The sequence below is a fragment of the Saimiri boliviensis genome, chromosome 4 (assembly GCF_048565385.1).
Source record: "Saimiri boliviensis isolate mSaiBol1 chromosome 4, mSaiBol1.pri, whole genome shotgun sequence".
In the NCBI taxonomy this organism is placed as follows: domain Eukaryota; kingdom Metazoa; phylum Chordata; class Mammalia; order Primates; family Cebidae; genus Saimiri; species Saimiri boliviensis.
The window spans coordinates 131,008,954-131,036,334 of record NC_133452.1 but is presented as its reverse complement, the minus strand read 5'-3'; the positions used below and the strand labels follow the sequence as shown (position 1 = coordinate 131,036,334).

At 37.4% G+C, this 27,381-nt stretch overlaps 1 non-coding gene across 1 annotated transcript; it reads left to right on the top strand.

The window, feature by feature from the left end:
- The first annotated feature begins 394 nt into the window (after positions 1 to 394).
- On the top strand, positions 395 to 501 carry LOC120363439 (U6 spliceosomal RNA). Its single transcript, XR_005578990.1, has one exon. It is a non-coding gene; the product is annotated as a U6 spliceosomal RNA (small nuclear RNA).
- Positions 502 to 27,381: the final 26,880 nt, after the last annotated feature.

The window sequence follows — 27,381 nt, the reverse complement described above, 5'->3', positions numbered from 1 at the left end:
GATTTAAAAAATAAAAGAAGAAAGCATAGAACTGTAAGTTGAAAACACAATATAAATTGGCAAAATTACATAAACACATAACAATTAACAATTCATCTATTAGGAAACAGAAAATTTTACATTGTTAATATCAACAAAGTCAAGCAATATGCCATTTAAAAAGACACAAGACAAAAACTCCTAAGGTTCAAAATAAAACGATGAAAAATATGTATAATATGAAAAATATGTATAATAGGTAAATGCTAATTAAAACAAAGATGTTAGAACAATGCTAATATCAGACAGTGTAGAATTAAAGTAAAAAAACCGTCATGAGGACATGAGTGGATATGAGGATATGAGTTTCAGCAGCATTTAGAAGTTACTTAGATACTTCTATTAGGAAATAAGAGTGCCCATTTTGCCAGCACATATACTAAAATTGAAATGATGCAGAGAAGATTAGTGTGGCCTATGTGTAAAGATGACATGCAAATTCATGAAGTGTCTCATATAAAAATAAAATAAAAAAGAAGATAAGAAATTCTGGAAATTAATTAAGAGTTTCATATGGCAAGCTAGTAAAAAGGAACAAAAATAAAGCAAAAGTAAAGAGAAGGAATTTTAGCCATAGATATACGTAGCCCAAGGTATGACAAGAAAATGGTTCCAATAATTGGAAAAGGAGGCCAGGAGCGCTGGCTCATGCCTGTAATCCCAGCACTTTGGGGGGCTGAGACAGATGGATCACGAGTTCAAGAGATTGAGACCATCCTGTCCAACATGGTGAAACCCTGTCTTTACTAAAAATGCAAAATTTAGCTTGGCGTGGTGGCACGCGCCTGTAGTCCTAGCTACTCGGGAGCCTGAGGCAGGAGAATCACTTGAACCCGGGAGGCGGATGTTGCAGTGAGCCGAGATTGCCACTGTACTCCAGTCTGGTGACAGAGCGAGACTCCATCTCAAAAAAAAAAAAAAAAAAAAAAAAATTGGAAAAGCAAACTCAAAATTATCAGATTTTACAGATGGCATGATTTTTTACATGTATAATTCAAGAGAATCTAAAAATTATTAGAACTCAAAGAACACAGCAGGGTGGCTAGATATAAAATCTACTCTCAGATATACAACATATAACTTACATGCCAGCAATAATTATTTGTAAAATCCATATAAAGATACTATTCACATCAGAAAGAAAAACCAAGTATGTGTGTAGGAATTAATCCAAGAAAAGACATGCAAGACTTTTCTGAAGAAAATTATATTACATTATTGAAGGGTATATGAGAAAATTCAAATAGTAGGCAACTATGCTAATGCATGGGAAGAACCGATTTTAAAATTAATTACAGACTCAATGAAATTTCAATGAGGTTTCAAGAGTCAAATATGACTCTCAAGGATTTTGAGAAATTATAAAATTCTTGTGTAAGAGAAAATGTCCAAGAATAGCCAACACATTTCTGAAAAAGAATGAAGATAATGTGCTATTTCTTATAATAAACGTTATAAAGTTTTAGTAGTGAAAGCAATATAGTATTGGTTCAGTGAAAGACAAAAGATCACTGGAACAGAAAATAAAATCCATGGAAAAAACAAATATGTAGTGAAGACGGCATTACAAATCAGTGGAGAAAGAATGCACAAGTTAATAAATCTAGTTGGAGCAACATGAGAAGAAATCCATCTAGTTGGTTTTCTAGATGAGAGGAAAATTAGATCTCACCTGTATTATTTCTAAAATCACTCACTAAAACCAAAAAACAATTAACAAAACCCCATTTGGATTAAAGGCCTGTATGTGGAAAGGGAAACTTTAAAACTGTTAAGAGAAAGTATTAGATAATATATTTTTGATACCCAGATAAGACCGAGCAAACAAACAAACAAGCAGAAACTAGAAGAGAACAAAAGATTGACAAGTTTTGTTACAATAAACTGTGTGGTGCTGGGGGAGAGCGAGTGGAGGCCTTCTAAGAGTCAAGAGACACCATAAAAATTTAAAGCTAAGAGACAGAATTGGAGGAGATAATTGCAAATATTTAACATAACATATAAAAGTTGATCTTTCATAATAATAAAGAATTCCTACAGATCAATAATCTAATACATAAATGGGTGAAGTAAATGAACAAGCAATTTATATAAGGTGAAGCCTAACTAGTAAACCTATGAGAAGATACTCAATTTCAGGAGTGAGCAGGGAAATGGAGATTTTAAAAATTGTAAATGTATTCAAGTGTCAATAATATAAAAATATGACAAAATCTGGGATTGTTACTAATGCAGAGAAATGGGGAAACTTTTATATATTTTTGTACACCTCTATGTAACTACCAAGGAGCTTGATTAAATAATAGCTAGTAAAATTTAAAATATGCATAAATTATACAAATGTTCATATACAATGTGATCATTAATCCTACTTCAGGGTATGCACCCTGGATAAACTCTTTTCCATCTACTTAAGGACATTCTTTGCAGCATTATTTGTGATAGCAGAAATTGGAAACATTGAGAATTCATCAATAGGAGAAATAATAGAAAAATATAGTATATTCATAAATTGGAATATTATTCAATAGTTAAAGTGTATATCCTGGATTTCAATATTACATTTTGAGAGAAAAATGCAAACTGTAATGATACTATCAGACGGATGCCATTAAAAAAGATACTGTATTTTGTTCAGTGATAGGTAGAGACTATAAATATATGTAAATAGACTTAAAATATTTAAAATATATTAATAAGACTGGGAAGAAGGGAGTGAAATAAGTCTATGATAACTTGAGAAATATGACAAGAATATAATCAAATTGTCACATCTAAGACGTAGATATACAAGTGTTAATTATTTTTACACTCAATTTAAAAAACTTTCTTAAAAGAGAAAAAATATAGAAAAAATAGGGATGGAAACCAGATGACAGTAGAATTGAAAGAAAACCACAAAGCACTTACCTAGAGAGTTGGCTGACGGTGCTAAAATACACACACAGAAAACATGGGTGAATCATGAGAATTTGGATCTCTAATTTTGCATATCAGCTTCAGTCACTGTCACCCCCTTCTCAGGAGTTGACACCTATGCCAAGGGAGTCATCACTGATCTGGTGATGGGTACCAAAGGCCACTCCCACGAGCCACTGCATGTGCTTTCGATCTCTAAAAAAGGGTTTAACGTTCAGTAGGTAGAGGCCATTCCTATTGTCCTAATTCCTCCCTCCATTTCCCTCTCTATTTTCTTCTCTCTCTCCCTTTTATCTTCATTACTTACCTTTTCTCTTGCTCATCACTTCTTCTGCTTTCCTCTTCTCCCAGCCAATTTGAAAACCTGTTTGTTACTGACAGATCATTCTAGACTAGCACTAGAAAACTTAGTATCCATATGACTTGACATATGACAGGATTTCTCTTTCTTCCAAAGCATTCGCAATCTAGGGGAATGTTGCTAAGGGGAAGCAAATTTTTGTTGAGAAACAAGACAGTACTTACTGTAATCTCGTTTGGATCCCTCTGAAAACACAAACAAAAGAAAGAAAAATCAATTTGGATATTTTATTTCTGTAGTTTTGGTATCATTTCAGAGGATCACCCAATCAACACCCTCAAATATCCAATTAGACAAGAAACTGAAAACAAAAATCTCCTCATGACTTAATTTATAAGTTAAATGACATAAAAAACCAGGCAGAGATCAATTATGATAAATACACTATCCATGCAAACATTAAAGAAATAACAAACTATCCATGCAAACATTAAAACAGAAGAATATATAGTTATAAAATAAGTTGAGGTCAAATAAAACAAGGAATGGTAAAATATTTCCTCACCTGATGGAGAATTCAAGTTCAATGAAAATATGGCAAATTATAATGAATACATATGCGTATATTGATTGTGACTGAATGTGCATCCTATGATCTAAAACTTGTTTCTTAGTGGTGTCATGGAAACAGACTTTCTAAAAGATCTGAAGACAAAGCAAATTACATGACAAACCAGACATGTTATCACTGTTGTTTTCATAACAGTGTAAAAGTAAATAGTAATATTGATACTTTGTAGTTGATTTAAATTATATCGAATCATAGCATCACTTGATATTTTACTAAAGTATAAATATCTACTCAGAAATGTAAAGACAACAATATTCTTTTTCAGCTTCTTTTCTGAAAACTAGCACTCTCCTTCCATACTTGATAGTTATTGTGATGGGAATCGAGTACAAAATACATTCTCTGTTTTATAATAACGTTACTTGTTTCATGTACTACACTTAGACGTTTGCTAGAAAAATACTAAGAATAAATTTAATTTCAAACAAATTTTGGAATAACCATGGCAGCTTTTATATGTGATATATTTAAATTAAACTGAACTTTGAGTATGGAATTTCATGTACCGACACTGACATAATGACCTTATCTAATATTAACATCTTCCTACCAGAAAATTTCTATAGTCTCAAGTTGACCAGTACATTTATATTCCTATGCCTAGAAATAATACAGGGAAGGCTAGTATAGCTTGGGAACTTAGAAGCTTAGGATGACTGAGATTTATAGGTTATGTTACGGGGACTGGAAAGTCAGAGAAATAGTTATTTGGCTTTATGAATTTTAAATGTGACTTATTAAAACAGCAATAAAATGTTTATTGATTTAAGTTTTTCCCTAAGAATGCAAGGGAGCCCAGATTAGAAAGATCCTAAGATTGTAGGCTGTACAGTAAATATCTGCAAACAGGAAATTAAAACTTAAGTTATTACTAAATTATATAAGAATAAACTAACCTTCTGAAATTTGGAATCAAGACAATTCTAAATTCCTGTTTAGGTTGTCACTTGCAAGTCCTGTGGCCTTGGGCAAGCCATTTAATGTTTTTTCAGCATTAGTTTCTCTTCTGTGAATTAGGGGTAACAATAGTAAATTACTTTATTCATTTAAGAGCTATTTATTAAGGATCTCCCTGACTGTGGTGAGGAGAATAGACTGTAAGAAGGCAAGAGGAATACGAGGAAACAAGTTAGGAGGCAAGAGATGTTGGCACTTAAGCTGAGAGTGTCATGGTGGTGGAAAGTGGTTTGATTTGGAGTATAATTTGAAGGCATCAGAGTTAGGACTTGATGGTGGGTTGGATGAAGAGAGTGAGAAAGGAGTTAAATATGACTCCAAGGTAGATAGTCTGAACAATTAGGTGAATGCAGGTGCCAGCGATAGTGTGTAGAAGGGATTAGGGCCTGGGTTTTAGACATGCTAAGAGTGAGATGCCTTTCATATATCTTCAGGACAAGTGTATTATGATTATACAGGTTGTTCACTGCACGAAGGGTTAAGGGAACTGAAATCCCCAACAGTGTCTCTGGGGCGGGGCTGCATTCACCTGGAGGAAGGAACACCTTTTCTTAATATGCACCAAAGCAACCTGTGGGCTACCAAGGACTTTGACTGCCAGGGAAGGATTTTTGTTGTAGTTCATCTTTGTGTGGTTGACAGGGTGTTTGTAGATACTAAATATTAAGAAAATGAAAAAAAAATGCCCACTAGAGTGAATAACACATAGTAGGTGCTGAGTACATGTGAATTATCTTCCCTTCCTATGGTGCGAAGCTTTATTTTGCTTATTTGTGTACCCTTAAATTCCTAACATTGAGGTAGCATCTTGCACTGGTTAAATCTGGTGTTCCGATGGACTGTTAGTAAAGAGGTTTGTTCCCCAGAAATATGAGATGTAAATGACAACAGTAGACAATAGCAGCATTTCTTTGTACCTTTGGAATTTTATTGCATAAGTCATGCTTTAACGTGATGAACTTTTAGGATTATTCCTTGATTTCTTAATATTTCCATTAAGAAAAGTGCAATGAGTAGTTAGCATTTGTGAGATTTGGGATGGTGAATTTCTCTTGACTACTCAGATTATTTTTTTCTTTTCTTTAGCTTTATTGAAGTGTAATAGACAAAAATTATATATATTTAAGGTGTACAATGTGCCATTCTAATATATATGTATACATAGTAAAATGATTGCCCCAATCAAATGAATTAACATATCTACCACTTCACACACTTACTTTTATTTTTCATTTTGTGATGAGAATATGTAAGATCTACTCTCTTAGTAACTTTCAAGCATACAATACATCATAGTTCCCATGCTGTACATTGGGCCTACATAACTTATTTGTCATAAAACTGCAAGTTTTTATCCTTTGGCCAACATCTGTCCATTTCTTCCACCTTCAACCTCTGGTAATCACCTTTCTGCTCTCTGAGTTCAGCTTTTTAAGGTTTCATATACATATGAGATCATGCAGTATTTGCCTTTCTGTGCCTGGCTAATTTTACTTAGCATGAGGTCTTCCAGGTTCATTCAGGTAATCACAAATGGCAGGATTTCTTTCTTTTCTTAAGGCTGAATACTCTTTGTTGTGTGTGTCTGTGTATCACATTTTCTTTATCCATTCATCCACTGATAGACACCTAGTTTATTCATGTATCTTGGGTATTTTAAAAAATGCTGCAATGAATATGGGAATGCAAATATCTCTTCAAGATAATGATTTTTATTTCCTTTGAATATATGCCCAGAAGTGGCATTGCTGAATCATATGGTAGTTCTATTTTTAGTTTATTGGAGGAACCACAATACTGTTTTCCATAATGGCTGTATTAATTTACATTCCTAACAACAGTGTACAAGGGTTCCCTTTTCTCCACATCCTTACCAACACTTGTTATCCCTTGACTTTTTGAATGCATCCTAACTGGCATGAGGTGCATTTCCTTGATGATTAGTGATGTTGGGCACCTTTATATTTATTTATTAGTTGACTGTATGTCTTCTCTGAGAAATGTCTATTTAGGTCCTTAGTCCATTTTATAAATCAGCTTGTTTGAGTATTTTGAGTTGTATATTGCTTTTGAGTTGCATGAGTTTCTTATATATTTTGGATATTGCTATGGTTTGAATGTTCCCTCCAAAACTCATACTAAAACGTAATCCTCAATGTGACAGCATTGAGAAGTGAGCCTTAAAGAGATGATTATATCATAAGGGTTCTAACCACATAAATGGATTAATCCATTAATGGACCAATGAATTGTCATGCAAGTGGAACTGGTGGCTTCATAAGAGGAAGAAAGACCTAATCATAGCATGTCAGCCACCTTGCCATGTTATGCCCTGTACCACCTCAGGAATCTGCAGAGAATTCCCACTGGCAAGAAGGCTCTCACCAGATGTGCCCCCTCAGCCTTGGGCTTTCCATTCTCCATAACAGTAAGAAATAATAATAAGCTTCTTTCCTTTATAAATTACATAGTTTCAGATATTCTGTTATAAGCAACAGAAACAGATTAAGACAAATATTAACCACTTATCAGATACATGGTTTGCAAATATTTTCTCCCGTTCTGTGAGGTGGCTTTCATTTTGTTGATTGTTTCCGGCTTTTGTTACTGTGTTTTTGGTGTCATATAAATAAAAAAAACTTGCGAAGACCAACATCATGGAGCTTTCCCCTGTTTTATTATAGGAGTTTTACAGTGTCAAGTCTTACATTTAAGTCTTTAATTCATTTCAAATTGATCTTTGTGTATGGTGTATGATAATGAACAACTGCATATGGATATCCAGTTTTCCCAATAACATTTATCCTTTCCCTTTTGTGTATTTTGAGTAACTTTATTTTCTCCCTCATTAATTTTCTGTGTGAATGATCTATTCATTGTTGATAATGGGTTACTGAAGTCTACTATTATTATTATAGTGCTGTCTATGTCTCCCTTCAGTTATGGTAATATTTGCTTTATATAAGTAAGTGCTCTGATGTTATGTGCATATATACTTACAATTTTGCTATCTCGATGAATTGGTCCCCTTTATAATTATATAATGACCTTCTTTGTCTCTTGTTATAATTTTTGACTAGAAGCCTATTTCACCTGATGTAAGTATAGCCACCCCTACACTCTTTTGTTTTCCATTTTCATGGAGCATCCTTTTTCCATCCCTTTGCTTTTGTTCTGTGTGTATCCTTAGAGCTACAGTGTGTTTACTATAGGCAGCATATAGTTGCAACTTGTTTTTAAATACATTTAGCTACCGTATGTCTTTTCATTAAAAAATTTAATCCATTTACATTCAAGTAATTATTGATAGTTAAGGACTTAATATAGCTATATTCTTGGTTGTGTTCTGTCTGTTTTGTATATCCCTTGTTCCTTTCTTCCTGTCTTTCTTTGTGATTTGCTGATTCTCTGTAGTGGTATGCTTTAATCTCTTTCTGTTTTGTGTATCTAGTATAGGTTTTGTGTATCTAGTATAGGTTTTTGGTTTGCGGTTACCATAGGCTTACATAAAACATGGTTTCAACAGTCTATTTTAAGCTAATAATAACTTGAAATAGATTGCATACAAAACTCTACACATTATTCTCCCTACTTTTTACATTCTCGGTGTCAAAATTTACATTAAAAAATTGTATATCCATTAACAAATCATGTATTTTAAATATTTTTGTCTTTTAACTTTTATATTAGCATCATAAGTGATTTATACACCATTATTACAATATTAGAATATTCTGAATTGACTGTATATTTACTTTACTAGTGAATTTTATATTGGAACACATTCATGTTTTCATTTTACTAATTATTGGCCTTTCATTTCAGCTTGAAGAACATTCTCTAGTATTTCCTGTAAGGCAGATTCATGGGTGATAAACCCCCTCAGCTTTTGTTTGTCTGATAAAGACTATCTCTTCCTCATATCTGAAAAGCAGCTTTACAGGGTAATGAGTTCTTGGTTGACAGTTTTTTTCTTTCAGCAACTTGAATTTGTCCTCCCACCATGTACTGGCCTAGAAAATGTCTGCTTAGAAGTGATAATTATGACTTCTAAGCAGACATTTTCTAGGCCAGTAGAATCTTCTTTCAAGATTCTCTCTTTAATGTTGATTATTGACTATTTGACATAATGTCTTAAAGAAGTCTTCATTGGGTTAAATATGATTGGAGAGTTTTGAGTTTCATGTATCGAGATGTTTGTATCTCTTCACAGATTTGGAAAGTTGTTAGCAATTATGCCTTAAATAAGCATTTATTCTATTTTCTTTCTCTTTTCCTCTGAGACTCCAATAATGCAAAAGTTAGCTTCCAATTTATTAGGTGTCCAATAAATCTTGTACACATTATTCATTTCTTTTCTTTGTGTTTCTTTTTTGTACTCTGACTGGATAATTTTAAATGATTGTCTTTGACTTCTCTTGTTCTTTCTTGTACTTGATCCATCATCTTTGAAACTCTATTCCCTTTTTTGTTTTTAGCTTAGTCATTGTATTCTTCAGCTCCAAATTTGTTTGGCTCTCTATCTTTTTCTATGGCTTTGTTGAACTTCTACTTTTGTTCTTGTGTTGTTTTCCTGACATCACTAAATTGTTTATCTGTGTTGTCTTGTAGCTCACTGAACTTTCTTATAACAATTGTTTTGGATTTTTACTCAGGCAACTGGAAGATTGATTTTTGGCAAATCTTCATTTTTGGTGGTTAGTTACTGAAATTATTGTGTTCTTTCAGTGGTGTCATGTTTCCTTGTTTTTTATGTCCTTGAAGTCTTGTGTTGCTTTTTCACATTTGCAGAAATGGTCGCTCCCTTCAGTATTTGTTAACTGCCATTGGGAGAGAAATGCTTTCACCAAACAGCCCAGCTGAGACTCTCTCAAAGCTTTTCTATGGATGTGCCTGCTCCACAGATGGAAATTCTTATTTTTTTTTTTTTTTTTTTGAGACAAAATTGCATTCTGTTGCCCAGACTGGAGCAGTGGTATGATCATGGCTCATGGTGGCACCCGAACTCTTGGGCTCAAACAGTCCTCCAACCTCAGCTTCCTGAGTAGCTGGGACTATAGGCATGCGCCACCACATCTAACAAGTTTTTTTTTTTTTTTTTTTAGAGATGAAGTCTCACTATGTTTCCCAGGCCAGTCTCAAACTCCTGGGCTCATGCAGTCCTCCTACCTTGGCCCTGCAAAGTGCTGGGATTTCGGGCATGAGCCACCACACCCTGCCTAGATGGGATTTCTAAGATTGTGTCTTCTCTCAGTCCTGCAAAGCCATTTCAGGTTCTGAGAACCTTCCCTTTGTTTTCTCTTGGGTGGCTCTCTGGAATTCTCAAATTTGTGTGCTTTTTTCCAGTCCCACAAAGTCAAACTGACTATGAGATGTTTCAACTTGTTGTCCATGGTGGCTCATTTGGGAACTCAGCCTGGGTGGGAGAGTGAAATGTGTGGAATGTTTGACATGCCTGTGGATCAGTAGTGCAAGGGTCATAGGTTAGGGATCTCAGATGACAGACTTTCTGATGAGGTGTGAGTGAGTTCTGCAGTCTCTTTTCCCTGCTCCTAGCCTCTCCTAACCATTCAACCATGCTGATCATCTCAGTGTTCTGGGTGGAATGAGAAATAAGTGGGTCTACTGGACAGTATCCTGAATTGAATGGCCAAGGGATGTGGGTACTCACTCATTATGTTTTCCACTTTTTTGCTGTGGAAGGAATTGTGGGCCAAGTGCACCTATCTCAGCAATGAGTTGTGCCACCTTGGGGGAGGAGTGATGTGGGTAAAGTGAAACTGTTCTTCTTACCCTCTTTATTGCATCTGTTAGGATTTTATAACCTGACAGTCTGCTGGAACTTCTCTGCTGGACTCTTGGACTTCCACAAGGGTATTTTCTCATCTGTGGATAGTTGTCTCAACTGTTTCTGTGTGGGAAGAAAGCTCCTATTCTACTATCTTGCTGATGCCATTCTCTCATATTTCTTTTGTTAAATGATTAGGAGTTGGATAGGAGAGGAATTGCAGAGCTTTGGGGAAAATGGTGCCGCATAGTGTGATGGTGAATGTTTGTGAACATTTCTCAGGATATTCTGTACACTACTTTACTACTTTGATTTCTTCCTCTTCTTCTTCTTCTTTTTTTTTTTTTAAAAGACTTCGGTCGGTTTTTATATCTTTTCATGTTATGGCAGGAAGAAGCAATGATTTTCCTTTAATTTTGCCAAAATCTCTAAATACACTTACCTTGGTTATCATATGAAGTATCTAGAGAATTGCAGAAAAATTATAATATTCTTAATTTCTCATAAACAGAATCCTATATTAATTTCTTAGCAATACAATAATTTACCACTTTCTGTTGAATATGTGTGTCGGGATCCTAAAAGAGAAGATTAAAAACGTAATGAGATTTTACCTCAACAAGTAAGTCTGTATTATTTTTCGTTAGATAAAAATCTGTTTACCTCTTCCTCTTTTAGATCTCCGAGAAGAAAAATCTTTTAGGGAAGAAAATAACACATTAACTTTACCAACAGTTCATTAAAAAATAAGTTTATCATTCGTCTCAACCCAACTACTAAAAGATTTGCTAATTTCCCAGATATTCCCATTTTCTTTGGGTTTTATTTCAGAAAATAAGAGGTAATGCCATGGCACTTTGTTCCTCTCTCTCGTTCTTCATGATAGATGAGTCATAGAGGCAAGAAGGAGAAGGATGGACCAAGAGTTCAAGTGTGGGGCATGGACAGCAAGCGAAGTGCCTGAGCTGCTTCCTCTTTTCTTTCCTCAACTCTCAGGGATCTGTGTGTTTGTAGTGTGTGTGTGTGTGTGAATTATATCCACATATCCACATCTACAATCTTTTTTTTTTTTTTTTTTTTTTTTTTTTTGAGACGGAGTTTCACTCTTGTTACCCAGGTTGGAGTGCAATGGCGCGATCTCGGCTCACCGCAACCTCCGCCTCCTGGGTTCAGGCAATTCTCCTGCCTCAGCCTCCTGAGTAGCTGGGATGACAGGCATGTGCCACCATGCCCAGCTGATTTTTTTATATTTTTAGTAGAGATGGGGTTTCACCATGTTGACCAGGATGGTCTTGATCTCTCGACCTCATGATCCACCCGCCTCGGCCTCCCAAAGTGCTGGGATTACAGGCTTGAGCCACCGCGTCCGGCGAGAAGGAAGACTACAATCTCTTAACCTTATAGTTCTGGTGTAGCTGGTGGGCCTGGTGTGGACAACTTTAGTGACTTCCAGCAGGAATGAGAGGTAGCTCTAGTGGTTCTTGTTGAGTTCTGGAGATAGGACTAGTCAGAGAGAGAGAGAGAGAGAGGGAGGAGAGAGAGAGAGAAAAAGAGAGGGAGAGAGTGAGTGAGCCAAGGGCACATCTATACGCAGCCCTAGTGAGTGGATGTTGAAAGAGAGCATTGAGTGTTGGGGTGTGAGGGTTAAGGGTAGCCACGGTATATTGAAAATAGTGGTACTGGTGTGTCCCTTCAAAAAAGTAGACAGTACGTTGCTGTCTTCTCATAACTATCACATTTCAAAACCTGAGTTTGATATCCAGCTTCTTCCTCAGCTAGGTGAACTTGAGTAAGTCTCAATCTTTTGAGCATAAATTTCAGTTTCTTAAATGGGGACAAGCTTTGTTTACTTCTTATATTATGCTGTATGGCTTTCAAAGTATATTTTTACATATACTATTCCATTTCATATTCATTTTATCCACATTTTAAACATCCAGGAAACTATTTTGGAGAGGTTCCTTAACCTTTCTAACATCTTAGGGGTAAACAGAAAATGGAAATGAATTATTTTGATGGTCTTAAGAAGGAAAATTATTTACCTTCCCTGAGAAAAATGCACAATTTTTCTTGAGAGAGAGAAGAGTGATAAGCATTTGGATATTATAACTAGGAAATATATCCTGACTCAACAATCATACTCAAAGGGAGATGAGTTGATTTACTCTCTTCATTTCTCCATTAACTCTCTAGTAGTTCCTAATTTATTTACCTCTACCATCCTCACAGTCCAGAAGTCCAGCACCTAGAAAAAAAGGAGAGCCATGATTTTGTTTCATGATTATTAATGAGGCTTTATTTAAGACTCTGAGAACTAATGTAAACATGAACTCCTAATGGTGAATAACGATGTGAATTAATTTACTTTGGAGAAACTAGGAATTGTGCATAAGTTGCAGGAGCTGCTGATGATAAGTGACTGTGCCAATCACCGGTTTTATAATAATAGTCAGGCTAAATAATCAGGAGTTTCAAAATTTCTTTTGCGTCTTGATACTTCAGAAACTAGTCTCCTGTTTTTTTTTCTTGCCTTGTACCAATCCTGTTCTATCTTTCTTAGCAAGTTTGGCATCTCTCCAGACCTTTCCATGAAGTCTTCCTCACCTCTTCACTTCCTGAAGTTGGTACTCTTCTCAGTATAATTACCTTAACTGTGTTCACTCTCTTTATTCTAGGATACATTAGATTTTTCTGTCCAGCCACCTTACTTAGACCCTCTGCAATAATGGATTTTGGTTTTTTAATGAACCATCTGTTCCATCTCCTGAGGAGTTTGTTATTTCTATGGGTTAGTGTCTCTGTTGCCGCTCTCAGACTGCAGGAAACATCTGAAGAAAGCCTCAAAATTATGCAGGCCTACCCAGTGTTAATCAATTCTTTCCAACTCTGGTTTGGCATTCAGTACCACTGAGAAATCTCTGGTAGATTTCTCCCAGTCACTTAGAAGTTCAGTTCATGCAATGGTGCACTATGTAAGGTTCTGGAAACACAACTGTAAACAAGATTTCATTCCTGACTTGTGAAAATTCTATAAATACTATATTTCTTTTTCTTATAAGCACTTACTTTGCTCTGAACAGTAACTGGAGACACACATTTCTGTGGAAGAATCAGGCAAAATGTTTTTATTAGTTAGTTGTGAGAAGTGTTCTTGCTCCGACCCAACTCTCCTCCCTCTAAGCTGTTCTTCTCGTCCCCCAAGGTGGTCCTCCTGATACAGTGCAGTTTTGTTCTCACCTGCTTTCCACACCTCGCATCAGCCCTGTGTTATCTATCGTTTCACACTACTTACACTTTGAGGGCTCACAGGCACTGAGGGTGGGAAACAGGGAAGGAATATAGCTGATTGGAAAGTTGTGGGAGAGAAACAGAAAAACCCAGGAAATAGTGATCTTATGGCATAGAAATAGGTCTTCACTTTTACGAGCTCCATCTCTGTTTCACTGACAAGTACTACTCTGTATTTGTCGCTTCTTATCATCTCCCCAAATTAAGTCACTAAAAGTCTCCAATTTTCTTTATATAATACTAGATATTGGAGTTTACCAACATACTGTCTTCACACTTCTATTTTTTTTTTTTTAACTCTGGTAATTTCCCTTAGAGCCCAGGCAATTTTCTTTTAAAGTATTCTCATTACTTTTGCTAAACTCTACCTGTAATTTTTTTTTTTTTTTTTGGCAGAATCTCACCCTGTCACCCAGGCTGGAGTGCAATGGTGTGATCTTGGCTCACAGCAACCTAAGCCTCCCAGGATCAAACGATTCTCCTGCCTCAGCCTCCTGAGTAGCTGGGATTATAGGTGCCCACCACCATGCCCATCTAATTTTTGTATTTTTTTTTCTTTTTGCTTTAATTTTTGTATTTTTTAATAGATACGGGGTTTCACCATGTTGGCCAGGCTAGTCTCGACCTCCTGACCTCGTGATCTGCCTGCCTCAGCCTCGCAAAGTGCTGAGATTACAAGTGTGAGCCACTGCACCCAGCCTATCTGTGATTTTTTTGTTTGACATTATTGATAATGTAAACTTTGGGAGTTAAAAGTGCAGGGAGAATCGCTAATAGGTCACGGGTTTTTTTCAAGTATTGAAACAGATTCCCAGAATATTGGCAAAGTCTCTAGGTGTCTGATAAGTAGAGATGAACTTAGACTGAAAATCTTGGCATCCCTCCCTCCACAGTTTTCACAAGAAATCTTCATTTTGACTCATTATTACTCACCACTTTGCTTACGTTGTATCCATCTTGTTAACAAAATAGCCAGGATGGCAAGTCCCAGTAGAGTCAGGATGATAGCCAAAGTTATTTCTGAAAACAAAAACTCACCTGTAGATAAGCTTATTTAGACCAGGTAATTACCAGAAACAACTCCTGATCACCTCTTACTATCCACCAGATACACTTTTCCCCCCTTTCTGCTACTTCAACTCTTTTATTCTTTTATTTGCTTTATATTACTATCTTCACATTCCTGCCCATGCCCATTTTTAGCTCTTATGTTGGTTCTTTGGTCATATACTAAGAACCTCAGATACTGTGTACCCTTGGTTTAGAGTTGGCAATCTAACAGATTTCCTCATCAACTGAACCCTTTACTCCCCAGGCAGGAAGAATGTTGAAGGGAATCCACAAAGCTACCCACTGGGGTATCAGGGGAGAATATTAGAACTTCTAGATTTTGTGTAATTTAAACTCATACATTTAAAGTTGCAAGGTTTTCTGTATATATGTGTGTGTGTGTATATATATATATATATATACACACACACACACACACACACACACGTATAGCTATAAATTTATAACATTTATAAATATACTTGTATAGGGAATGCATGCTCAAAACATTTTCATGAGTGAATTATTGAAAAACTTTCAGCACCCTGACTGAAGGATGCTGTCTGAAGGTGGTTTTATTAATGAAAGCCGCAGCAAAGGACAGAAATTTCTTATCACAGAAAAACCTTTCAGTCATCACTCACCATGCCCCTCATAAGACAGATATTTGTGAGCTTTTTATTGTGGTTGGTCAGATAAAACATGCTGGGATTCCTTAACTTGTGTTTGTTTATGTGTCATTAATTTGCATTCAATTGATGTAAGATAGAGTCTTGCAGTTATAGTAGAGAAAAATCATAGACAATATCATATGGTTGTAAAAGGCAGTGGATATGAAGGATCTGGAAGAGGAAAAAATGAAGAGAGAGAGAGAGAGAGAGAGAGAGACAGACAGAGAGAGAGAGAGAGAGAGAGAGAGAGAGAGAAAGGAAAGAAGAAAAAAACCAACCAATCTGCTGGTGAAAGTAAAATCTCTGAAGAATATTGAGCTCTGAAAGACTAAGGAAATAGATTACGCCCAGATTAAGACTGCTTCAAACAAACAATAGGTGAATCCACCTCAAGAGGTAAGAGCAAACCTCCAATCAGGACAGATCAGGCACTTGTCTACTGAGTCTTCTAGGTGTTTGGTCCTGTGAGAAAATTCTCCAAATCAACTTTTGTAGATATTCTCCTAATGTGCCACTAAAATGAACAGCAAGCAGTCAATATGGACTCCATCATGTGAGTCAGATTTTTTTCCTAGTGTTAAATAACCCATAGGGGAGGGAAGGATGACCAGATGGTATACTCAGAACTACTGTATACTACTGTATACTATACCCTTTCTTCCTCTGGTGTCTGAAATGCCATCTATAGGGCGGTTAGAAGATGGCCCATCCCATTTACAGGGAAAATAAGAGGAAATCATTATTTCTGAGTTGAGGCAGATTGATCATATGATAGGAAGGGAGATAATGGGAGAAGAAATTTTCCTAGTGCTATGGAGGATGGTTATTTTCTTTGTTCAATTTAAACTCTAGATACCAAAGGAGAAACCACCACTATCAGCCTAGAGCTTAGTTAACTGTGGGTTGTTTGCCCCAGGCTTCTAGAGGAATCAATGAGAGTGAAAGAAAAAATACTGAATTTGAAAGGAGCAGGTAAGGAAGATAAAGCAGTTGTGCTAAAGTCCCTAAGAGGAGACTCCTGAGCCATTAGAGTTAAGGAAGCCTCAAAGATGGAGCTAGTCCATACCCAAGACTATCATTTTCCAGGTATTGTCTTCAGCGGGTCTTGCATCGTCTGGATTTCTTCGTCAGAGAGAGATCAAGATAAAATGAATAACTCAAGTTCACTGTTTCTGAGCAGTATGAACTTGGGTGTCAGGGAGGCCCTTTTAGGCGGAGATGCAGAGGAGCACTGAGAAATTGTGTGGAGCAGATTGATCAGACCTATGCATTTATGGGAGTGTGGCTTGTGAAGGTTCTGGAATCTGTGTCATAACAGAGGCTTAGAACATGAGAGAGGCAGGAGAGAAGGCAGAGGAGGATCAAGAGGCTAGGAAGATTTAAGGATAAAAGGGAACTCACTCTATCTGGGCTTTAGAATTATTTCTACTTTTTCAGAGATTTTAAGGCCAGAGATTGTATACCATTAATCTTTGTAATTCTTGAGGCAGAGAACCTTCCACAGAATAGGTACTTTATAAATGTTTGATAATTAAAAATGAGAAAAATGTCTATATTTAAAAAGAGGTAGACTGCATAAATAAAAAGCGGTACATATACACCATGGAATACTACACAGTCATAAAAAAGAATGAGATCGTGCTTTCGCAGCAACATGGATGGGGTTGGAGACCACTATCCCAAGCAAACTGAAGCAGGAACGGAAAACCAAATACCATATGTTCTCGCTTACAAGTGGAAGCTAAACAACAAGAACACACGGACACTAAGAGGGGAACAGCAGACACCGGGGCTACTTGAGGATGGAGGCCAGAAGGAGGGAGAAAAAATATCACTTGGGTGCTATGCTCATTAGCCAGGTGACTGAAGAATCTGTTCACTAACCCCCCACAACATGCAATTTACCTGTATAACAAACAATGACATGTACCCTTAAACCTAAAAGTTAAAAAAAGAAGGGCCTTGAAACAAATGAAGGTGAACAAAAAAGTCAAGCGTTGGGGTTAGACAGCAAGAAGGAACCCAGTCCAGAGGTCTGTGGTGCTAGGAAGAGTGAGTCAGTACATGGGATTTCATAAGCCACTGCGGAGAACAGGGAGAGTAACAAACACTTTTACGGAGTGTCTATTGACTACGAGGCTCTAGAGTGGGTACCTCGTAAGCATAAACTTGTTTAATCCTCAATAAATGTTACAAAATTATTAAAGATGGAGAGAGACACTAGGAGTTACCCAGCCAACAAATGGCAGAGTTTCTGACTCCAAAGCCTGTACTATATTCACAAAGCCACATTTTGTTTCAGTCTTATATGCATCATGTGGTGGTGATTTCTGGGGTAAGAAGTCAGTCACTTGAAGAGGAAAGTGATGCCTTCTAGTTTTAGGATGCTCTACCTGCCAAAAATAATTCTCAAAATTTTTGAGATTATTTTTCCATAAGTGTTTTATGCATACTTATAGGACACCATCAAACATACAAATATATTAATTATGGAAGTACCAGAAGAAGAGAAAGGGGAAGGAGCAGAAAGCTTAATCAATGGAATATCATCTGAAAATTTTCCAAATCCTAAGAGGGACATGAACATCCAGACTGAAGAAGATCAAAGCATCTCAAGCAAGTTCAGTTAAAAAAAGACACACTCCAAGATACATTATAATCAAATTGTCAAAGGTCAAAGACAAAGAGAGGATTCTGAAAGAAACATCACATATAAGAGATCTCCCATAAGCCCATTAGCAGACTTCTCAATGGAAACCTTGCAAGTCAGGAGGGAGTGGGGTTACATACTTAAAGTGCTAAAAGAAAAAGAAATACCAACCATGAATGCCATACTTGGCAAAGCTATCTGTGAGAAATGAAGGAGAGATAAAGAGATAAAGACATTTAAAGACAAAAGTTGAGGGCGTTCATCACCATGAGACTAGCTTTCAAGAAATGTTAAAGGGAGTTCTTGGAGTTGACACAAAAAGATAATAAGTAACAACATAAAAACAGAAAAAGTATAAAACCCAGTGGTAAATGTATATATGTATATATGTATATGTGTGTGCATATGTCTCTTATGAGACATTCCCTTCCCATACACAACAGCCTCAGGGCTCCCTCCTTCCTGCTGCTGCTTCCTCATGGTAACACCTGTTTTATTGGTAAGTTTAAAACAGTGAATTTATTTTAAATTTATGCATTCATATAAGATATCCTTATATGACTGTAATAGTTGGTTCTTTCTTAGCATCTCTCAACAGGTTAAAACACACTGGAAACACATTTTCATGTGCTTAGCTAATACTCTTAGGCTTATGTACTTGCAGTACACTTTGCAAATAGAGGACAATCGCCTGTAGAACTCATATCAGCATTGCTGGGACTTACACGTTCTGTGCGGATATTCACTTCTCACATTCCTCCGCATTTTCTTCCTACACCCACACAAAAGTGTCTGTCCACTTTTCAACAGTTACACTTTTACTTCTATATTGTTATGGATATTAATATTGATATTCTTTCCTGAAATGACAAGAGTCTTACCTTTTGCTCGTTGGTCATCTGTAAAATCTGAATACTGGCAGAGAACACATATTAAATGATTATATCAAAATTTCTTGATGGAAAATATTCCTGGTACTAGACCAAATGATGTATCTGTTCTTATACTTTAGCAATTGCATAAAATCATGCCCCATACTTCTTTAAAACACCTTAATTTATGTCATGGTATTTTCTCTTCCCACTCTGCACGTAGTTTATCCAGGATAATTGTTTTCTCTGAGTCGTCTATACTCACCCCATAGACAGTTGTCATTTGCGGGTTCCCACCCTCTCTAAACACGCTGCCTGCTATTGTTATTTTTCCACATTACGAGCTCTCTGCTCCAAGCTGATTGCAGACAGTGGCAGAGCAGGAGTATCTTCACTAAAGAACTCTCACAATGTTTAGGAGTATTATTACAGCTTAAGTAAGTGTCAGAGTATAGCTTTCTGCTCCAGGATTTAATGAGGCATTTCCTGGGCATTTTCCAGAGATGTGTCATCTTCTGGAAATTTTATTTTGAAGCTAGGAGACCAGAAAGATACAGGGAGGAAGGAGGAGAGTATTCCTGTAGTACATAAGATGTGTTCTTCGCATTATTTCCCATGTGATTTTGTGGTTGTTGCTGTTTTTGACTGAAGAAAGGTTCGAAGCAGGTGAGTTACCTTATTATTTTGTCCCACATAATCTCTTCCATACACATGGGAAAATTTTGCATTTGTTTATTGGTTATTCATTCCATGGTTTTCATTCTCTGTCTATTTCATGTTGGAATGTTAGCACATTTTTTATGTTCTGAGAGCATTCGTTCATTCAGCAAAAATATGTGCAAGCATTTATTCAATGTCAAATAAGTAAAGCAGATCAGACTTCTGGCTTTATGGGAAAGTGCACATACAAATTATGATAAATGTTATGAAGGAATAAGAGATCGCCACGAGACAAAATAGTGTATTCAAAGAATTCCCCCAAAGAGGTGATACTTAAGCTGAGACTTGAGCAACATGGTGGATGTATTCATGTGAATAACGTTGTAAGATAATTTGGTCAGAAGGAAGTCTATTGTTTAACCAGCCTGAGATGGAGAAGAGCTTGTTGCATCTCAGTGAAGTGAAAACCTTTCTAGAATTGTGGGTTATCAATTTCTAATACATGTCACTTTACTCTAAATAGCCCCACACCTACAAACATTTCCTAATTAATTTAATCCTCCTCAAATTCAAACATATTCTAATTTACAAATACAAATTCTGATGAGAAAAATTTTAATTACTGAGGATGTTTGGTTTGAAAAGATTTATTACTACCAGTATTAGTACTATTGCTATGATCTCCTCTGCTGTTAGTGTTACTATAAATATTGGAAGCTAAAATGAACCAAGTATTCATCACGGAGAAATCATAGTATTACGTTCTGTGTATACTATCTCATTTATTTCTCATGATAGTCCTGAGTATTATAATTATTTGCATCATTATGAGAGTTAAGTGTGCCTGAAAGAAGGAAGATAATGTCACCAAGATCAGAGCTATTAAGGAAAGAGCAATTATCAAGATTCAGATCTTTTTGACTACAAGGCCTGGGATTTCAATCACTAGAAATATAATAAAGGTGTATGAGAAGTGGATGGCCCACTTATTACATAAACCCACAGAAAATGAAAATGAAGAGGCTCAAATGACAGCAGACACGCCATGACCGGAGATACTGTAAGATTTAATTTTAAGAACAAGCAATAAAGTAACAGGCATTTGAAGAATAGGGAGGACCCCATCCTGAAAACCTGACCCTGGAAGATGTGACAGTCATCCTGGCCAGACAGTCCCAGCCTGTCTGGAATAGATGGTTACTGAAGATTCTGTCCAACCCTAGCCTTCTAGGACTTACACGTCTTGTGTCTCCTAGGATGGAACACAGTTTGACCTATCCATTCACTTTTCTCCTTCTTGTTTTTCTCTACCTGCCTTCCCAGTATTTGCAGCTTTCCTCCTTTCTTCCAACTATATGTGCAGTGGCTGTATCTCTGGATCCAGATGCAGCTCATCCTGACCTCATCCTATCTGAGGGTAGAAGATACATTTCTTCAATAAAGAATGTTCTTCGGAACTGTAAGGCCCTCCCCACACTAAGGACCAGGGGAATCTGAAACTTCAGTTTTCTGGGTTTACCGCAGGGGAGACAGACATTACTGGGAGGTAGAAGTAAATAATGGGAAGAGAAGTTGGACCAGGAACAAGATGAACTCTGGGTGTTTGTTCAGCACAATGAAGAGAGAGGGGTGGTTTGTAGAAAGTCCAGAGAAGAATTTCTGCATGGTGGCATGTGAAGAAGGAAGGGTCATGGCTCTAACTTCCTGCCCAGAGACTCTGTCAGGAGCCTCCTCTATCTCCCCATAGGATAGAAGAAGGTTTCCAGGACAGCAAGGCTGGAGATGTGTCCTTTTACAACAAAGTTGATCATTCCCACATCTATTCCCTTACTGGAATCACCTGTGGGATTTTCCATCCTAATTCTAGCCTTCAGGGTGCCCACACATCTGTGTTCTTCTGCTTAGATCATGGTGAAAATGGTCCTGATTCTTTTCCAGTTACCTCTGTAATTTCTTTAATGAGTCATGATAGAGTTGTTGCCCGGGAAGCTAACTTTCTGTTAGCATAATAGGCAGCAAAGTGTTGGCACCACTGTGTCTCCGCTGGAGTGTCTTCTAAGTACGTCGTCAGGAAAGCTGTCCTTGGATGGCGAGTAAGTCAATATCACTGGGTGTGATTTCAGCCTCTATCAAAGAGGGAGAGTCAGAAAGTGAAATGAGTGAACTGGAAAATGTCTAGGGAGATTTCCTCCAGTGCTACCATTGGGGAAATACAGACTGTTTGTGGGCAGCAACAATTTCTCACAAGAAAACTCCAAATTAAGTGCATGGGTTTCTCATCTAAATTTCATGCTGAGTATGTGTTGAAGTAAATGATTTTTAAAGCTACATTTACAGGGAAGATCTCTTCTTGCTGTTTTTGTTATCCAATATGGAGGAGGGTGGTGTTCGAAGGGAACTATTGCAATAGAGTGAATTCTCACTTCCGTTACCACTGTTGGAGACACAGGAATCTGTTCAAGTCCTTAAATAGCTCAGTGTGTTTTCTCCTCAAGCTCTAGTGTACCATCACTTCCTAATCTTGGATTTTGTCAAGAGAGAGGGAAGGCTCATGTATAACTGTAAATCACTGGAGGAGGAGCCCAAGCCTTCTGGAAGGAAAGAGCCATTTTCTTTTACAAGTTCTCACTGGTCAGCAAGTCCAGAATTGCATCCTACATGAGAATGTGAATGAAAGAGGAGTCAGTGTTGCAGTTTATACTTTAGGAGAGAAAGCAGGAAAGTAGAAATAAAGAAACATCTGTAGCAAGTCATTGCTAACATTAGAATTCTTTTTTTTTTTTTTTTTTTTCTTTGAGATGGAGTCCCTCTCAGTTGCCCAGGCTGGAGTGCAATGGTGCAAAGTTGGCTCACTGCAACCTCTAACTCCCGGGTTTAAGCAATTCTTTTGCCTCAGCCTCCTAAGTAGCAGGTGACCACCACAATGCCTGGCTGATTTTTTTGTATTTTTAGTAGAGATGGGGTTTCTCCCTGTTGGCCAGGCTGGTCTCGAACTCCTGACCTCAGGTGATCTGCCCACCTCAGCCTCCCAAAGTGCTGGGATTACAGGTGTGAGCCACCGCACCCGGCCAGCATTCTTCTTCTTCCTCACCTGTTCTACCCACTGTTGAGGGTTTTCCTTGTCATTACTGCATCTAAGACTTTTCCAGCTGTTTATCACCAAGTTTGTCTTCAAATATATAGAATATGAGTTTTCTCCAGTTTTTTTTTTTTTTTTTGACAAAGTCTCTCTCTGTTTCCAGGCTGGAGTGCACTGGCACGATCTCGCCTCACTGCAACCTCCGACTACCACGATCAAGGAATTCTCCTGCCTCAGCCTCCCGAGCAGCTGGGACTACAGGTGCACACCACCACGCCCAGCTAATTTTTCTATTTTTAGTAGAGACGGGGTTTCACCATGTTGGCTTGGGTGGTCTCGATCTCTTGACCTCGTGATCCACCTGCCTCAGCCTCCCAAAGTGCTGGGATTATAGGTGTGAGCCACCCCCTGAGGCCGAGCTTCTCCTGTTGAATCCTTTCTTCCTGATGATGGAAGAGATCCCCTTAGATTTTTTTCTACAGTATCTGCAGGTCTGTAAACCACAAGACCTTCTAAACAAACTCTCCTGCAAGCTTGGTAAAATTTCCTTGGTAAAATTTCCCGGCACATACTAAGTGGCAAAGCCAGTATTTGAAGCCAGGAAGAATCAGCCCAGAGCCTAGACCTAATTTCACTGACCCTAAAGGGAGACTTACATATTCATCAAGAAATGATCAAGGCAGGACAGAGGTAAATAAACAGTGATAAAATATTAATCGTTACAATCAAATAGACATGGTGGGTGAGGAGGGACTTCTGGATATGTGAACCCTAAACATGAGGTAACAACAAAACAGGAGCAGATGGGGTGGAACTGTGATATAGAACAAGAAACGTAACAGGTTCAGCCTTAGATATTTTACTTCTTATACACTTAGAACATTCAGTGTGAGGCTCAAGAGGAGTTTTTACCATCTCTTCTTCAGAGTCTAAATTCATATTTTTTCCTACAGCAAGATTCTCCCACTTGTCACTTCTTTACTCATTTTAATGGGTGTTTGTCCTTCTAAGCTTAGGGACTGGGGAGCAGTGGCTGGTGGGAGACAGGGTAGAAAATGGATGAAGGTAGGTGGTCTGTTGGACTCAGAGCTTCAGGAATGTTAGGTATGACAGTGTTTATCTTATTTTCATTTGCAGCTTTGAGCAAATCAATAAGTAGTGTAGGGTCTCCAAGTAGCCTATCCTTTCTGGAAAAGTGAATTCACCACGTGGCTACATCAGTTAATTCTTTACTGCTGGACTACTTCGGTACTAGGGTTTTTAGTAAAGTTTATGCAGGTATAAACTTTCCATTTCACAGACATTCCAAAAACAAAGTGACTCTACTGTCACAAAAAGAAAGACCTGAGGGAGGGACTAGGTCTTATTAAGGATTGCAGCTCCAGGCCCTAGCACAGCACATGCAACAGGTAAGATATTCAATAAATATCACTTTATGACACAATTCGTGCATTTTACAAATGTTTATTGATCAATCAATATGTGTCACTTTTATAGCTTGTGGGGCTAGGCAAAAAAGAAGAAAAAAATTACTGTCCTCATGGAAGTTAAATTGTACTGACAAAGGAGGAAAGTGTCAGGCAGGTTAACAATTTAGTCTCTGTGGCTTCCCCACCTCCCCCCCGCCCCATTCTCTCCCTGAAACTGAGATCCAGCCAATCTGGACATCTAATCTGAGAGCGGCTCCGCTTTAATGACTACACCCAGGTGTCTATACACCAGGAGGGGAGGGAACTGCATCCTGAGGCACCAGCCCAATTACCCACCCATCAGCCATAGGGACTTCCGGTAACTGGGGCATCATCCTCACGCCACCAACCCCTCTCCTTCCTGTGGCTTTTCCAACTGGAATTGGAACTCAGAAGGTAAATTAATCACCAATTTCGGAAGCTATAGGAAAGTATGTTTTTTAATATACAGTGAGAGAACGTGACTGATAAAAAACAATTTTCATGAGACTTTTCCCCGGAAAATGAATTTATTTATTCACAGGGCCTTCACAAGCACAGACTAACAAGCAAAGAGCTACATTAACTAGGAAAGAAGACTCAAAAGTAAGTGAAAAATAATAGTTAACCTTTAGATGTTGTGCAATAAATTATTTTAAATTACATTAAATCAAAATAATGTTTAAAATGTTTTCAAGTAAACCTTATATATTTACTAATAAATTTAAGTCTTCATAAAGATATATCAATGTAAATGTAAAAATCATTTGTTAAACTCCAGAGACTACATAACACAAAAAGTGAACCTAATGTAAACTGTGGACTTTAGTTGAAAATAATGTGTCACTATTCTTTCAAGGGTTGTAACAAATGTGCCAGACCAATGTAAGATGTTAGTAACGGGAAATATGGGGAGTGAGAGGAGGGACATAGCTATCTGGATTTTCCATTTTATTTGGTTATAAATCTCAAACTGTTCTTAAAAATAATGTCTGTTAATTTTTTTGAAAAAGGAATGAAGGACTGGTACATGCTATGACATGGAAGAACTTTAAAAATATTAGGTTGAGTGAAAGATGCCACAAACATATACACATACACACACACACAGACAGATATTTTATGATTCCATTTATATAAAATATTCAGAAGAGAAAAGTTCATAGGGACAGAACGCAGATTACCTGGGAGTCGGGGGTGAAAAATGGGTAGTAACTGTTTCATGAGTATGGAGTTTCCTTTAGGGTGATGAAAATATTCTGGAACTAGAAAGTGATGATAATGATCACACAATCATGTAACATACAAAATACCACAGAAGTGTACACTTTAAAATGGTTAAGGGTAAGTTTTATGTTCTGTGTATTTTACCACAATTGAAAAAAATGTTTAATAAAATAAATGTGTACATTTGTGGAAGAAGAAGGCAGAGTTTCCAACATTTATGAGTTTAAATTTATGAGTTTAAAAATAGAATAAAAAATGATGGCCCAGAAGAGCAAGTCCAGAGTGCTGTACGTGAGTGATCCACAGGACTGCGATGCCTGTGTGGGGTCTGCTGTCCTGGGAAGCCAGAGTGCCACCGGCAGGCATTCTTCTTCTCACCTCAAAACATTCTTTCCAAGGGTCTTTCTCGTTGACCTTCTTCCTTTTTCCACATATAGTTTATGTTCTTGAAACACGACTTTAAAATATTTTTACTGTGTTACATGTACTGCTTGTATGTGTTTATTTTGTAATTATTAATTCTAAATTGTGCACTTTATTTTGTTCTAACAATAAAATTGACATGTTCATATAGATGATACATAATGTTTCTCCTGGATTGGAAAGTCTAAAATTTTTTCCTAACTCCATTTCTTGTATTAACTTTCTCAAAAAATCTGGAGTAGGGATTTTACAACACTTTATAAGATTTCCAAAATTATATTTTAATGATCAGATTTTTCTCCCTCTTAAGCAGCTGTATTTTTACTCACTTTTTAAAACTGTATTTAAAAAAATTTTTATCTCAGTTCCACCTATGTGAACAATTAATTGTCACTATCTTAAAGAAATTGATCAGGCCAGGGGCGGCGGCCCATGCCTGTAATCCCAGCACTGTGGGAGGCTGAGGCAAGTGGATCACTTGAGGCCAGGAGTTTGAGACCAGCCTGGCCAAGAAAGTGAAACTCCATCTCTACTAAAAATACAAAAATAGTCTGGGCGTGGTTGCACACGCCTGTAATCCGAGCTACTCTTGAGACTGAGGCAAGAGAATTGCTTGAACCTGGGAGGTGGAGGTTGCAGTGAGCCAAGATCACGCCACTGCACTTCAGCCTGGGTGATAACAGCAAGACTCTGTCTCAGAAAAAAAAAAAGAAAAAGAAAAAGAAAAAGAAAAAAAGGAACTGATCAAATTCTTGATTATTTCTTTCATTTCTTCCCATAGGCTAAATTGTATTTCTCATGGAATTTTCTAAGGGTCCTTGATTATCAGATGTCAGATTGCGATTGGTAGGCTGAATCCCAGAGAACATGGGACAGAATAGGTCTCTGAAGGGATCAGTCTCTAGCAGATTTTCCTGAGTAGAATTAAAGCACCCTTGACTTGGTATGCTGATGATCATGGGAGCCCCCTTCAAGCAGTTAGAGAAAGGAGAAAGTGATTAGGACTCAGAATATCATCTTGGTTTCCAGAATCCCAGATTGTTATTTTCCTTGGATATGTTGGAGATGTTCTTGTGGGTACAAAAAAAATGTCCAGAGAACCTACATTAGGGAACCAAAGAATGAAGAGGGCTGTGGAGTCCCAGAGAAGGAAGTTTTCGGGAAGGTGTAGATGGGGCACTTACCGATCACATTATAAGAGAAGAGGTATTCAGAGGCAAGGTCAGGGGGATTGACTTGTTCAGGGGCCACCTTCAAGGAGAGGAGGCTTGGAAGAGAGGTGATGGCCCAGTACTTCTTTCTTTTGCAATCCTTTGCCTAAAACTCACTATCAGGTGACACAGAGATGACTCCTTTCATTGCAACATGTGCTTGGCAA